The 11,716-nt window shown below is 44.9% G+C and overlaps 2 long non-coding RNA genes and 2 other non-coding genes across 5 annotated transcripts; 3 read left to right on the forward strand and 1 right to left on the reverse strand.

Moving 5' to 3' along the window:
* Window positions 1-1,823: 1,823 nt before the first annotated feature.
* LOC132369442 (uncharacterized) lies at window positions 1,824-9,523 on the reverse strand. 2 transcript variants are annotated; one of them, XR_009504427.1, is made up of 4 exons: window positions 9,426-9,523; window positions 7,590-8,595; window positions 6,815-6,897; window positions 1,824-2,123 (listed from the first exon to the last, which is right to left on the reverse strand). It is a non-coding gene; the product is annotated as an uncharacterized LOC132369442 (long non-coding RNA). The 2 variants fall into 2 exon arrangements; XR_009504421.1 differs by lacking the exons at window positions 7,590-8,595; window positions 9,426-9,523 and adding an exon at window positions 7,217-7,253.
* On the forward strand, window positions 7,582-7,745 carry LOC132354748 (U1 spliceosomal RNA). The gene has a single exon (XR_009499389.1). It is a non-coding gene; the product is annotated as a U1 spliceosomal RNA (small nuclear RNA).
* LOC132369458 (uncharacterized) lies at window positions 8,194-10,040 on the forward strand. Its single transcript, XR_009504433.1, has 2 exons — window positions 8,194-8,538; window positions 9,409-10,040. It is a non-coding gene; the product is annotated as an uncharacterized LOC132369458 (long non-coding RNA).
* On the forward strand, window positions 8,522-8,593 carry TRNAQ-CUG (transfer RNA glutamine (anticodon CUG)). The gene has a single exon. It is a non-coding gene; the product is annotated as a tRNA-Gln (tRNA).
* Window positions 10,041-11,716: the final 1,676 nt, after the last annotated feature.

Here is an 11,716-nt window from a genome sequence, read left to right on the forward strand (position 1 = left end):
CTACACTGCAGCACCTGAGTTCTTTGAATCCACGTGGTGAGAGCAGTGATTCCCAGATGCCGTCTCGTGCTTAGCCTAGACCTCCTATTTCTATTCTTTTATGATCTCCAAGAAGTGTACTGACCTCATTCTAAATATACTGTCCGATTTTGTCATCCTAACTTCACTCTGGGATTTGGGACTAATGGCCACAACAAGCTCATTGGAAGTCTTGTGTAAAGCAAACCAGTGATCATTTTTAAGTGACATGTGTGAGGTCCCCAGTTGTGCTAAAGCCTAATCTGTGTCTTCACAGTGCTTAGAATGAGCTTATGTGTGTATAAATGTATAATATATATTTATATGTGTTGCTATAGTGATATGTTAAAGGCCAACATAACTGACAGACAGGATCAGTGTGAGGAAATGAAAGTCTTTCTGGTGGCTATTAAAGGGAAATGTACATAAAGAAATAAAAAGTTTTCACTGCCTGTTTTGTTTCCCATTTCTGCACCAGTCCTTAGTGGGTGAGAATAGGAAAGACAAACTGGCACTAAGAGCTCACCTCACTGTCTAATGCTTGAAGTCTAAGTTTAAAAGAATGATTTACTCTGTCATTTTGTAAAAATCTCCAGTCTAAAAATATAAAAGGGTAGTTCTTACATTTAGAGTGCCTTAGAATCAGCTGTGGAGATTATAGAAGCTACTTCCTGGGCTCCAATCCCAAGAGATTTCATTGGTGTGGGGCTCTAGAGTCTACATATTTCATATAAATACAAACAGATGTTTCTGATGCAGGTGGGCGACAGATCACAGTTTAAAACACATTGCTCTATAACACTGAATTATAAATTCATTCAAAATTATAAATTCATTTCTTTTCCTTTAATTAAGAAGCTTTAATTGAAAAGTGTTTAAGTCACACCGTAAATGTTGACATAATGATCTTAAGATCTTCCTTTGGGAAAAGACCTTAGTTATGTTCTTTTGCATTCCAGAATTAAAATAAAGCTATCATTCCACAATTATACCCTAGAGGCAGTAGTAAATTAAAACAAACAACAACACAACAAATTCAACCATGATCACAACCACCAACAACAATAACAAACGTATTCATCAACAGACTCAGGTCTGAGATAGAGACATGCCCCACTTTCACAGTAGATGGAGTGACCTCAACTTCTGCTTTTACACTTGGTTGTTTAAGCATTTTCCATGAGTGCCTTTGGCTGTCAATAAAGAGGAACTCACTGACAGAATCAGCAGAATGGATGAAAAGTTGGCCAAACTATGGAGTATTACTTAAAGACAAAGTAGGAAAATTTGAGGGCCTCTTGCTCCACGGTTATTCAAGCATCCCAGCAATTCTTCCTAAATCCACTGGAGAACTCAAACATTGCTTCTAAGAACTTCATTTTATGGACATAACATTTATGAAAGCAACAACATGAATCATACAGATCTCAGAGCTGGTCAGGATCAAGTCACAAATTACTTATGGGGGAAAATTCCCAATAGCCATTCTTGTGTTTCACCCTTTGAAATGTAGTTCTTTACCCTATTAAAAAAGTTGCAAAAAATGTATCTTTGGAATGGAAGATTCTCCAATATTCAACTTTCCAGAAATTACATTCTTTTCCTCTATATGTCAGAAACAGAACTCATTCTTAAAAATAAATCAACCTGCATGACCACCAATGTCTTCCAATTTGCCATAATTCAAATGAGAACCATGTCAGGTCCTGTGCAGGAAATAGGGTGAGAGCACTTTAGGAAAAAAATGGAAAGGAAGAAAGACGGCAGGTACCTACTGTAATGCTTCAAACATGTACAAACCTCTCTTCTTTTAATAAATTTATTTTATTTATTTATTTTACTTATTTATTTTTGGCTGCATTGGGTCTTCGTCGCTACACGCAGGCTTTCTCTAGTTGCGGCGAGCAGGGGCTACTCTTCATTGCGGTGCCAGGACTTCTCAATGCGGTGGCTTCTCTTGTTGCAGAGCATGGGCTCTAGGCGCACGGGCTTCAGTAGTTGTGGCTTGCGGGCTCTATAGCACAGGCTCATTAGTTGTGGCACACGAACTTAGTTGCTCCGCGGCATGTGGGATCTTCCCGGACCAGGGCTCGAACCGGTGTTCCCTGCATTGGCAGGCAGATTCTTAACCACTGTGCCACCAGGGAAGCCCAAACGTATAAATATCTCTTGATCTGTCAACCTAAGACAGGCAAACAACCTGCAGAATTTATACAGGGTTTATTATATCCTCCAGATCTTATTACTGCTAAAGTGAATATGCTAGGCACTTACTGAATTGGTTTTCTATTTCTGCTGTAACAAGTGACCATAACTTTAGTGTCTTAAAAGAACACACTTTTATTATATTACACTTCTGTAGGTTAGGAGTCCAACAAAGATCTCACTGGACTAAAATCAAGGAGTCAACACAACTGCCTTACCTTCTGGAGGCTGTAAGGGATAATCTCTTTCCTTGCTTTCCTAAAAAGTTTTTAGAGGCCTCCCACATTCCCTGGCTTTTGACTCCTTCCTACAACTTCAAAACCAGAACAGCAGGTAAAGTCCTTCTAATTTCACACCATTTTGACCTTTTCTGTCTCTCAAGTCTAAGGCCCCATGTAATTTCACGGGGCCCACCTGAATGGTCCAAGATAATCTCATCACAAGGTCTTTACCCTAATCACATCTGCAAAGTTTCCTTTCCTATGTGGTGTAATATATGAACAGGTTGGGGGAATTACAGCAGGGACATCCGGGGGGAGACAGTATTATTCTGCTGGTCACGAAACTATTAACTCAGATGCCAACTAATATTGGAACTATGAAAAAAAGAACTTCTCTAATTTCAACAAAGTTTAGTTAAAATAAGACACTACCTGAAGGCACAATCTAGACCAGTGAATCAAGATAAAGTCAGCTTAGAACCCTAGAAGTGCTTCACTGCTGTCCATAAAATTGCACAAGTACTAGTCTCTTTAGATTTTTTTTTTCCCAAAATGTAGCTTTTTCCCCCCTCCAAGCCTGACTCTGATGGTAGAAATCTCATCCGAGACAAAGAGTGCGTGGTGGAGGAGGTGAAGGTGGTGGTGGAGTCGGTGCACCTGGGACCCCACTAACTTCTGACTATGAACTTTCAGCTGATCTCCATGGAACAGATGGGAGGGTTTTCTCAGACCTACCCTTGCATGAACAGAGGGATCCTTGTGCGCCTTCGCCAGGCGGCTAGGAAGGGGAGCTACAGTCCTTCCCTTGGAACTTGCCTTGTAAAGAAGGCAGGCACCAAGATATTAACTTGTCTGGAATCTTGTGGACCAGATGTCAGCAATCCATGTCCAGAGGTTCCTGACTTTTGGTCACACGTCCCCGGGGTCGGCCTAAGGCCCGTGCTGCCTGGGTTGGCTGTGGAGGATGAGCTCCTGAGGCAGCATCTTGCTCTGTCTCCTCCATACCAGGTTCTGACCAGAGAGAAATGTATCCGTGTTTCTCAGGCTGGTGGAAAATACTCCCTCATCGTCCTCTCGGACTGGGGCAGCCCCTTCCCATGTTGGCCTGCTTTGTGGGGGGAAGGGATGGGGAGGATGGGAACAAGAGGAGCGGGGACAAGGAGGAGGGGTGGGAACAAAAAAAGCCTGGGGAGAGGATAGGGGAGGACGGCGAGGAAGGAGAAGGCGGAAGCTGAGGATGAATAAGGAGGACGATGACCAGAGCGTGAATGCCATGGAGGTTCTAGTCTCTGGTCCCAGAATGGCAGCTGCCCTCTCTTGAACTTCCCCTGACCTCATGCTGGACACACACACACACCCCAGCCTCCTCTCTCATCCTCCAAACTCCTTTAGTCACAGAAGAACAGCCTCTCAGCCCCTGCCCCCTCCCGTGCCCTGATTCTGGGGATTCTTTCCTTTTTCCCTAGGTTTCCCCAGAGCTAGGCACAGATTCCTCACCAGCAGCCAAACCCTGGTCTGTGGGTCTGGAGAGTCCAAAGCACGGAAATCTCTCATGAGAAAAGGAAATGCAGGCCACATGGGGTCATGGGGTCACTCTGCAGAATCTCAGTCCAGCTGTCCAAGTCACACTAGGTTGACATTTGGGAAGATGTCAAACTCGTTCAAAAGAAACTCTAAGAAGATCCTTGGTGCAGGTCATTGTTACATGTAGCAAATGATGCTATTGAAATCCTAAACCAGGTGATCAATCTTCATTCCAAAGTCATGAATCAGCCTTAAGAAGGGCAAAGCAGGTGGTGAGTGCTAATTACAGGAAATGAACAAAACAGGGGCAGATCCCAGAAAGGACCATGTAGGAGAAGGTGCTTAGGCCAATGGCTAAGTAACCATCTGTATTAGTCAGCTTGGGTTTCCAGAAAAAAATACTACAGACCGGGTGCCTTAACCAGAAATCTGTTTTCACACATTCTGGAGACTGGAAGTCCAAGATCAAGATTGGAAGTTCCTGCCAATTCAGTTTCCAACGCGAGCTCTCTTCCTGGCTTGTAGATAGCAGATGCCTCGCTGGGTCCTCACATGGCCTTTTCTCCTTGCTTGAGCTGGGGTAGGGCAGGAGCCCAAGCTCTCTTCATTTAAGGACACTAATCCTATCAGATCAGGGTCCCAAGGCTATGACCTCATTTAATCTTAATTACTTTCTTAAAGGCCCCTTCTCCAAATACAGCCCCACAGGGATTAGGGTTCAAGATATGAAGTGGGGGGCGGGTGGTGGGACACATACATTCAATTCCTAACACCCTCCCCAGCCTCCTCCTCCCATGAAGGCATTTGCAGCTCTCAGCTCTGGTCCCTGGGAACTTCCCAGGCACTGGGTCCTCAGATTCCTCTCCCCACAGACTTTCTCCTTCTCTCTCTCTGACTCAAATGCCTCAACACAGGGCACAACTGTTGACTGGCTGACACTCAAAGACAGTGGACTGAGTTGCTTTCACCTGGCTGACTTTCAGAAGAGAGGGGCCACCACTGACTGATAGGTTTGCAGAAATGTGTTCACTGAGGAGACTGGCTGTGGTGGCAGAATAATGTTTCCCCAAAGATGTCCACATCCTGGTCCCTGGAATTTGTGAACATGTTACTTGACATGGCAAAGGACACTTTGCAGGTGTGATTAAATTAAGGACCTTGAGATGGGGAGATTATCCTGGAGGGTCCAATGGAATCACAAGGGTCCATAAAGTGAAAGAGGGAGGAAGAAGATTTGGTGTCAGAATAATGCGTTGTGAGAATAACCTGATCAGCTGTGACTGGCTATGAAGATGGAAGGGGGCTATGAGAGTAGAATGTGGGCATCTTCAAGAGGCTGGAAAATGCAAAGAAAGAGATTCTCCCCTAGAGCCTCCAGAAAGAACCTCACCTCCACTGTCAGATTGATTTTAGCCCAGTGAGATGCATCTTGGACTTCTGATCTCCAGAACCATAAGATAATAAATGTGTGTTGTTTTAAGCCACTAAGTGTGTGGTAATGTGTTACAATAGCAACAGGAAACTCCTACAGTGGACATTGGTAGATAGAGAGGATTTAAAAACCAGTTCTGCCCCGATAGTGAGAGGCCCGCGCACCGCGATGAAGAGTGGCCCCCGCTCGCCGCAACTAGAGAAAGCCCTCGCACAGAAACGAAGACCCAACACAGCCAAAATAATTAATTAATTAATTAATTAATTAATTAATTAATTTAAAAAAAAAACCCAGTTCTGGTGGCTATTTGTTACCACGGCTTTAGAACAATTACTCTATCCCCAGAAATGTGAACTTTCAAACTTTTCAATTCTCAGTGTAGGTAATGTAAATAATACTGAGTGATATACCAACCATCACCATATAAGGAGTCAAAACCCTCACCCTGTGCTCAGGGTAAACGTCTAACATCATCCAAAATTAGGTGTGCACGGGTGTATGTTTGGGACAGGGTAGCAGGGGCTTCAGAACTGGATTTATAATGCTCCCCACAGGGCTGGCTGCAGGGTGTTGGGCACAGGAGAGTCTTTTGTCATATCTAGGCAATCTAGTATCTGAGCCCCCTTTGTTTGTATGAGAAACTTCCCACATTCTGAAACTTTTAAGGATCATGCACTTGCTGTCTTAGTTTTTCTAGGGGCTAAGATGTGGGTCTATTACCAAGAGCTGGCAAATCCCCATCAGCAACAACTACTCCAGCATTTGACAGGAGTTGAGAGACACAAGGAGCAGGCCCTGGGGAAATTTTTTCTGCAACAGAAGAATCTCCCCACCTCAAGATCCTTAGTTTAACACCGACCAGGTGCAGCAGAAGTCATAGGGCCATTGGCAGTGTCTAGTGTCCAGGGCCAGTAGTGTCACCTGTGCAAAGCTACAGAGTCTGTCACTCAGCAGGAGGCACTAGTGTCCTTTCCATTTGGTCTATGTGCTCCCTTCCATTGGCCTTCTTTATTCCTCCCTGTTTGTATAGCCTGGTTCTCCAGTTTGCTGGAGATTCTCTGAGCTATTACTATCCCTTGAATAAAGTATGTTTCAGATGAAACGAGCCAGAGTTTATTTCTGATGGCTGCAGAGAGGAAAAGGAGGGGAAAGAGGGAAAGCAGGGAGGAAGAAAGGAAGCCTCTTCCTGGAAGTTGGCTGGGTGCTGAGTTCCTTTGCTGTCAGCTCCAGGATTCTCCGGAAGAGTCAGCTTCCCCCTTAAGCCAAAGGCACCCTCAAGAATCAAGTTACTCCACTCATTGCTCTCTGGTCTGAAAACACAAGTTGGCTGCTTTCGGCGGTCTCCCCGCTCCCCGCCCTCAGGTCTAACCCAGTCTTACCCAGTAAGAGAAAACAAACAGACAAACAAACAAACCTCACTCTTCAAGCAAACACGTCATCTTTCTATCCCTTATCTTGGTCATCAGCTTCTTTTTCAGAATCTTCATTTCTTGTATTCTGTATGGTGGGGAAAGGAAAAACATGGTCCCTGGGATACCATGAGAATGAAGTAGGAAGGACGTGCACAGAAAATTCACCGAGTAGCACTCTGAGATGTAACCCTGAATCTGTATGTTTATACACAAGACACATACATAAATATATACTTGTATCCATTGTTTTACAACTTCTTTACTACTTAAAAATTTTTGGATCAGCGTAACACACGATCCCAGAATTCCTTTCCCCGGCGTGTAACCCAGGACAAAAGATAAGAATTCGAGGAGGCTGGCAAAATCCGCTGGTATCTCAGATAAAGGGTTAAGAGGCGAGTTACCTCGGCTTGGTGGGCTCCTGAAGTGGGCGGACGTTATGACGTCACTTCCCCCTTCAGCAGCCGGCCCGCCCATTGGTCATCTAGGCAGGGCGGGGACAGGGCGGGGGTTAGAGAAGAGGCGCCGCCTTAGAGGTCAGGAATGGGGCTTGGCTTATGTAAATCTTGCAGCGCGGGGGTACAATTCCCCGCGAGCCACTTCCCAGGCTGTGGAAGTTTTCCAAAGAAGTTGCTTGGATTTTATTAGCAGAGTCGTTTGGAGGGGCTGAGAGGCGTGGAAGGGGAGGGGGGGGCGGAGGGTGGGTAGGGAGCGTGTGTGTACAGTGTAGGAGTCTAAGGCTGTACGGGGGGCGGGGAAAAAATAGCTCATACTTACCTGGCAGAGGAGATATCATGATCATGAGGGTGGTTTTCCCAGGACGAGGCTCACTCATTGCACTGCGAGTGTGCTGACGCCTGCGATTTCTCCAAATGGGAGAAACTCGACTGCATAATTTGTGGTAGTGGGGGACTGCGTGCGCGCTTTCCCCCCGCAATTGGTGTTTAATAGTAGAGCTAAACATCTGGGGGGAATAAAACGCGTAAGAATTTGTTTTCTGTGATTGTGTTCTCTTTATGTACTTGCGTTGTAGTAGAAGTTTTTGCAAGGTTTTTTTGTGCGTAGTTTCCCATATCTGCCCCCTTTTGTGATTTCTTGAACTCTGGCGGTTTGAGTAAGAGCGTTTTCGTACTCAGCCGTGTGATAAACGGTTTTTCTGCATGAAATTTTTTAGTGCATTTTCAACGCACACGTAGCGGTGGTGCTACCATGTAATCAAAGTTTTTGCGGTTCTGATCCAATTGCCAAGAATAAAGAAAAAAAACATTTTGTGCCCCAACGAAGCCGGCAGCAACTTGCGATCGCAAGGGAAGATCGTCCCCCCAAATATCAAAGGCTGTTTGACGATGTTCTAAGCTCCCAAGAGAGCGGGAAGAGGACAACTGCGAAAAAAACGGAAAAAAGTTTTGTTTTTCCTGGCAGGGATTTTACTTAAAGGGGAAACACTAGGGTTGCTCACCGCGCAGGTGGATTGGGGAGAAGCCCTGAAAACATTTCTTATCGCTCAGCCAGAATAGATTCCGTCTTTCTCCACCAGGTAGAAACCTGAAGAGACGGCGGAGGGCAGGCGCGTCAGGTTCCTCCTGGCGTCGCGGAGGAAGCGGGCTCGGGGAGGGGTGACGAGAGCGCCCGGCGGGAGGCCGCTCCTGGGCCCGCGGAGCTGTGCCCGTCCTGGCTCAGTAGAAGGAGCAGCGGAGCCGGAGGCGGCGGGTTCCATGGTGTAATGGTGAGCACTCTGGACTCTGAATCCAGCGATCCGAGTTCAAATCTCGGTGGGACCTTTCTGTTTAGTTAGAAGAAGGGGATTTTTTACTCCTCAGATGGGACATGCTTTCCGTCTCCCGGGTCCCGGAGAGGCGCGGTTCGCGCGCTCCACGCGGATGTGGCGGGCAGGTGGGGGGACGAGCCCGCGACGTCCCCGCAGGACCCTAGTGATCCTGCCCGTCGCTGGTTATCGGAGGCCCCGGCCCCGCCGCCCAGGGGCGCAGCGACCGAGCCAGTGCCACCCCCTCGTCGGGTCATCCTGGGTCTCGGGGGCGGAAGGCAGAGGCTGCGCCCACTGAGTCCTGCCCCGCGAGGGGCTTCGCACCGCACGTCTTGTAACTAACTGCGCGGTTCTCACGGTGAGTAAATGGTCGCGGGGCTGGGCTGTGACGTCGCTGAGCAGCCAGGGTGACAGCGTCTTATGGTTCCAGACCTGGATGGGAAGTACTGAATTGTGTTCAGGTGCCCTACTTTATTCCGAATTTTAATTGATCCTATTACACTTTGTTCCGATTTTATTCAGAATTTCTCACTCCTAAATCTAAATTGGACAAGAAAAGCCGCTCTTAGGCTAACATTTGAACCTTGACTCCAGGAAACCTCGTCCTTTCGTCCCAAGCTCAGCCAGAAGGAGGAGGAAGGCCAAGGATTCCGGCGTCTGGGGAGAGCAGGGATCCCTGACCCACCTCCACCCAGGCCTTTGAGAAACGTGCAGATCTTATAGTCAAGGCTAGACTGTAGTGAATATGCCTTGTTTGGTTTGATTTGAGTTGGGAACCACATTCATTTTTTTTTATCATTATAAAATTAATCTTTTAAATGTCAACTCTAGGGGCTTCCGGGGCTTACCTGGTGGCGCAGTGGTTGGGAGTCTGCCTGCCAATGCAGGGGACACGGGTTCGAGCCCTGGTCTGGGAGGATCCCACATGCCGTGCAGCGGCTAGGCCCGTGAGCCACGACTACTGAGCCTGCGCGTCTGGAGCCTGTGCTCCGCAATGGGAGAGGCCAGCGCACCGCGATGAAGAGTGGCCGCCGCTCGCCGGAACTGGAGAAAGCCCTCGCACAGAAACGAAGACCCAACACAGCCAAACATAATAAATAAGTAAATTTATAAATGTCACCTCTAGACATTGAAAAACACAACGTAACAAATGAACCTGTGTATGTCTTTTGTGGAACAACCATATTGGATAAGAACTCTCTGAAGAGACCATAAAACACAATATATACACCCCAGGACCGTGACAAAATTTTAAAAACTGCTTTCCTCAATTGTGTTATTATTGGCATTGTTGGTATTTCTTTATTCTTTTGTCTATATAATGCGGGAAGAAGCAAAGGAGACTGTAAAAGATATTGTATTTCTATTACTCCCAGTGTCCTTAAAGACAAAAATACTGGTATTAGAGAAAAGAGTTTCAGATGAAAGACGTTCAATAAAAAGCCTGTAGTTCTGAATTTGAATTATGAATGTGAATATATGTGAATACGTACATACAAATATGAGTATGTATTTCCTAGCTCTGTCCACTGGAAAGGCCTAGAAAGAAACCAATTCCAATGAGTATCTTTAGGTTACACAATTTGATTTGGGAATAACGTTTTGCATAAAAAGAAACCAGAGATTCTTAGAGAAATGACTGAGTCCAGGTCAGGGGCAGAAAATATTCAGGATGAGACAGAAGCACCTTGTCATATTGATATCAAGAAAGGTCTCAAAGACTATTAGAATCTTATCAAAAGGATGAAGGAGCCAGCTTAAAGTCACTTTCACTGCTGAAGGAGAGGATAATTGGAGTATCAGTAAAAACTATATTGCAATGAATTGAAATACTTCAATGTGTTTGAAACTTTGAATTCATATTAGCACAGGGGAAAAAAAAAAAAAAAGAAATAAAAGAAACTAACTGGTGACCACAGAGGATGCTTGGGGAATTGCTCATTAAGCTGCAGTTTTCTTTACAGAGGGTACCACTAAGTAACTAAACAGTATTTAGTATTTAAGGGAAGTTTCTTTTTATACAAGTGTTCCAGTTAAATAATACATGACCATGGAATATCACCATTTTACTCCACATAATCAGTTAATGGATCTAAGCCTTGAACTCCGAGGGCTGCTAGTATTATTAGAAGAGACACACAGGACTTGATGTGCCTCCTGATCAGAGAGCACACACCACTTCTGAGGTAGTCTTGCCAAGATAGCAAATGTGAATCTCATCAGTCTCTGTATCTGCCAGGTCCAAAATAGGGGCCACTAGACACATATGGCTATTGAATACTTAGAATGTGGCTAGTAGGACTGAGGAAGTGGATTTTAATTATATTTAATTTATAATTCATGTGAATGTAAACTTAAAAGCTGAAGACATGCACAATATTTTTCTATTAAACACAACTTTAAAACTTTGCTGGAATTATATTTCCTTTAATGTGTAGCATTAATTATCTATGTAGAAGATTATATTTGTATTATTGTCTGCTTATACTTTTTACTTTTCATTGTGGCTACTAGAAAAATTTTAATTACATATGTGGCTTGCATTTTTATTACATTACAGCACTGCTGTAGATTCTACCACCAAAAAGAAAGTATGGACATTGGCTCTTGTCCATCCACTTGCTTATGATCATTTTGATTGTCTAGTAAGAAATTCAGAGACAGTGGGTCACAATAAGCAAATCACGCCTCACACATACCTACTCAGTGAACACACCACAAGGACATTAATATTCTCAGTGCAAGAACATAATACATTAGCAGAGACATTCCAGGACACTTAAGTCTTAGAATTAGACTGGACCCCAGACCCATCAGGGAAATTCTCTTATTGATCTGGTAGAGCGCTCTCCCAATATCCTTTGTTCTGATCCTGTATAAATAGTTCATAATATATTTTCCCCAGTGATCCTAGAAAATGAGCTGGGTTATTTTCTAGAATTGTTTCTACAATATTGGTTAGTCCCATCAGATTATGTGGTTGCTGATGGTTTAGAGGAATTTATACTTGAGACTAGAGTGATGGATGAATTGTATAAACCCTCAAACCAAAAAGAATCTTTGGTGCGACACAGAAACCATGGCCATTCAAGGCTGAAGGGACTGCCAGAGCCCAGCCTTGCTTCATGGAAACATCCAA

The sequence above is a fragment of the Balaenoptera ricei genome, chromosome 1 (genome assembly GCF_028023285.1).
Source record: "Balaenoptera ricei isolate mBalRic1 chromosome 1, mBalRic1.hap2, whole genome shotgun sequence".
Classification (NCBI taxonomy): domain Eukaryota; kingdom Metazoa; phylum Chordata; class Mammalia; order Artiodactyla; family Balaenopteridae; genus Balaenoptera; species Balaenoptera ricei.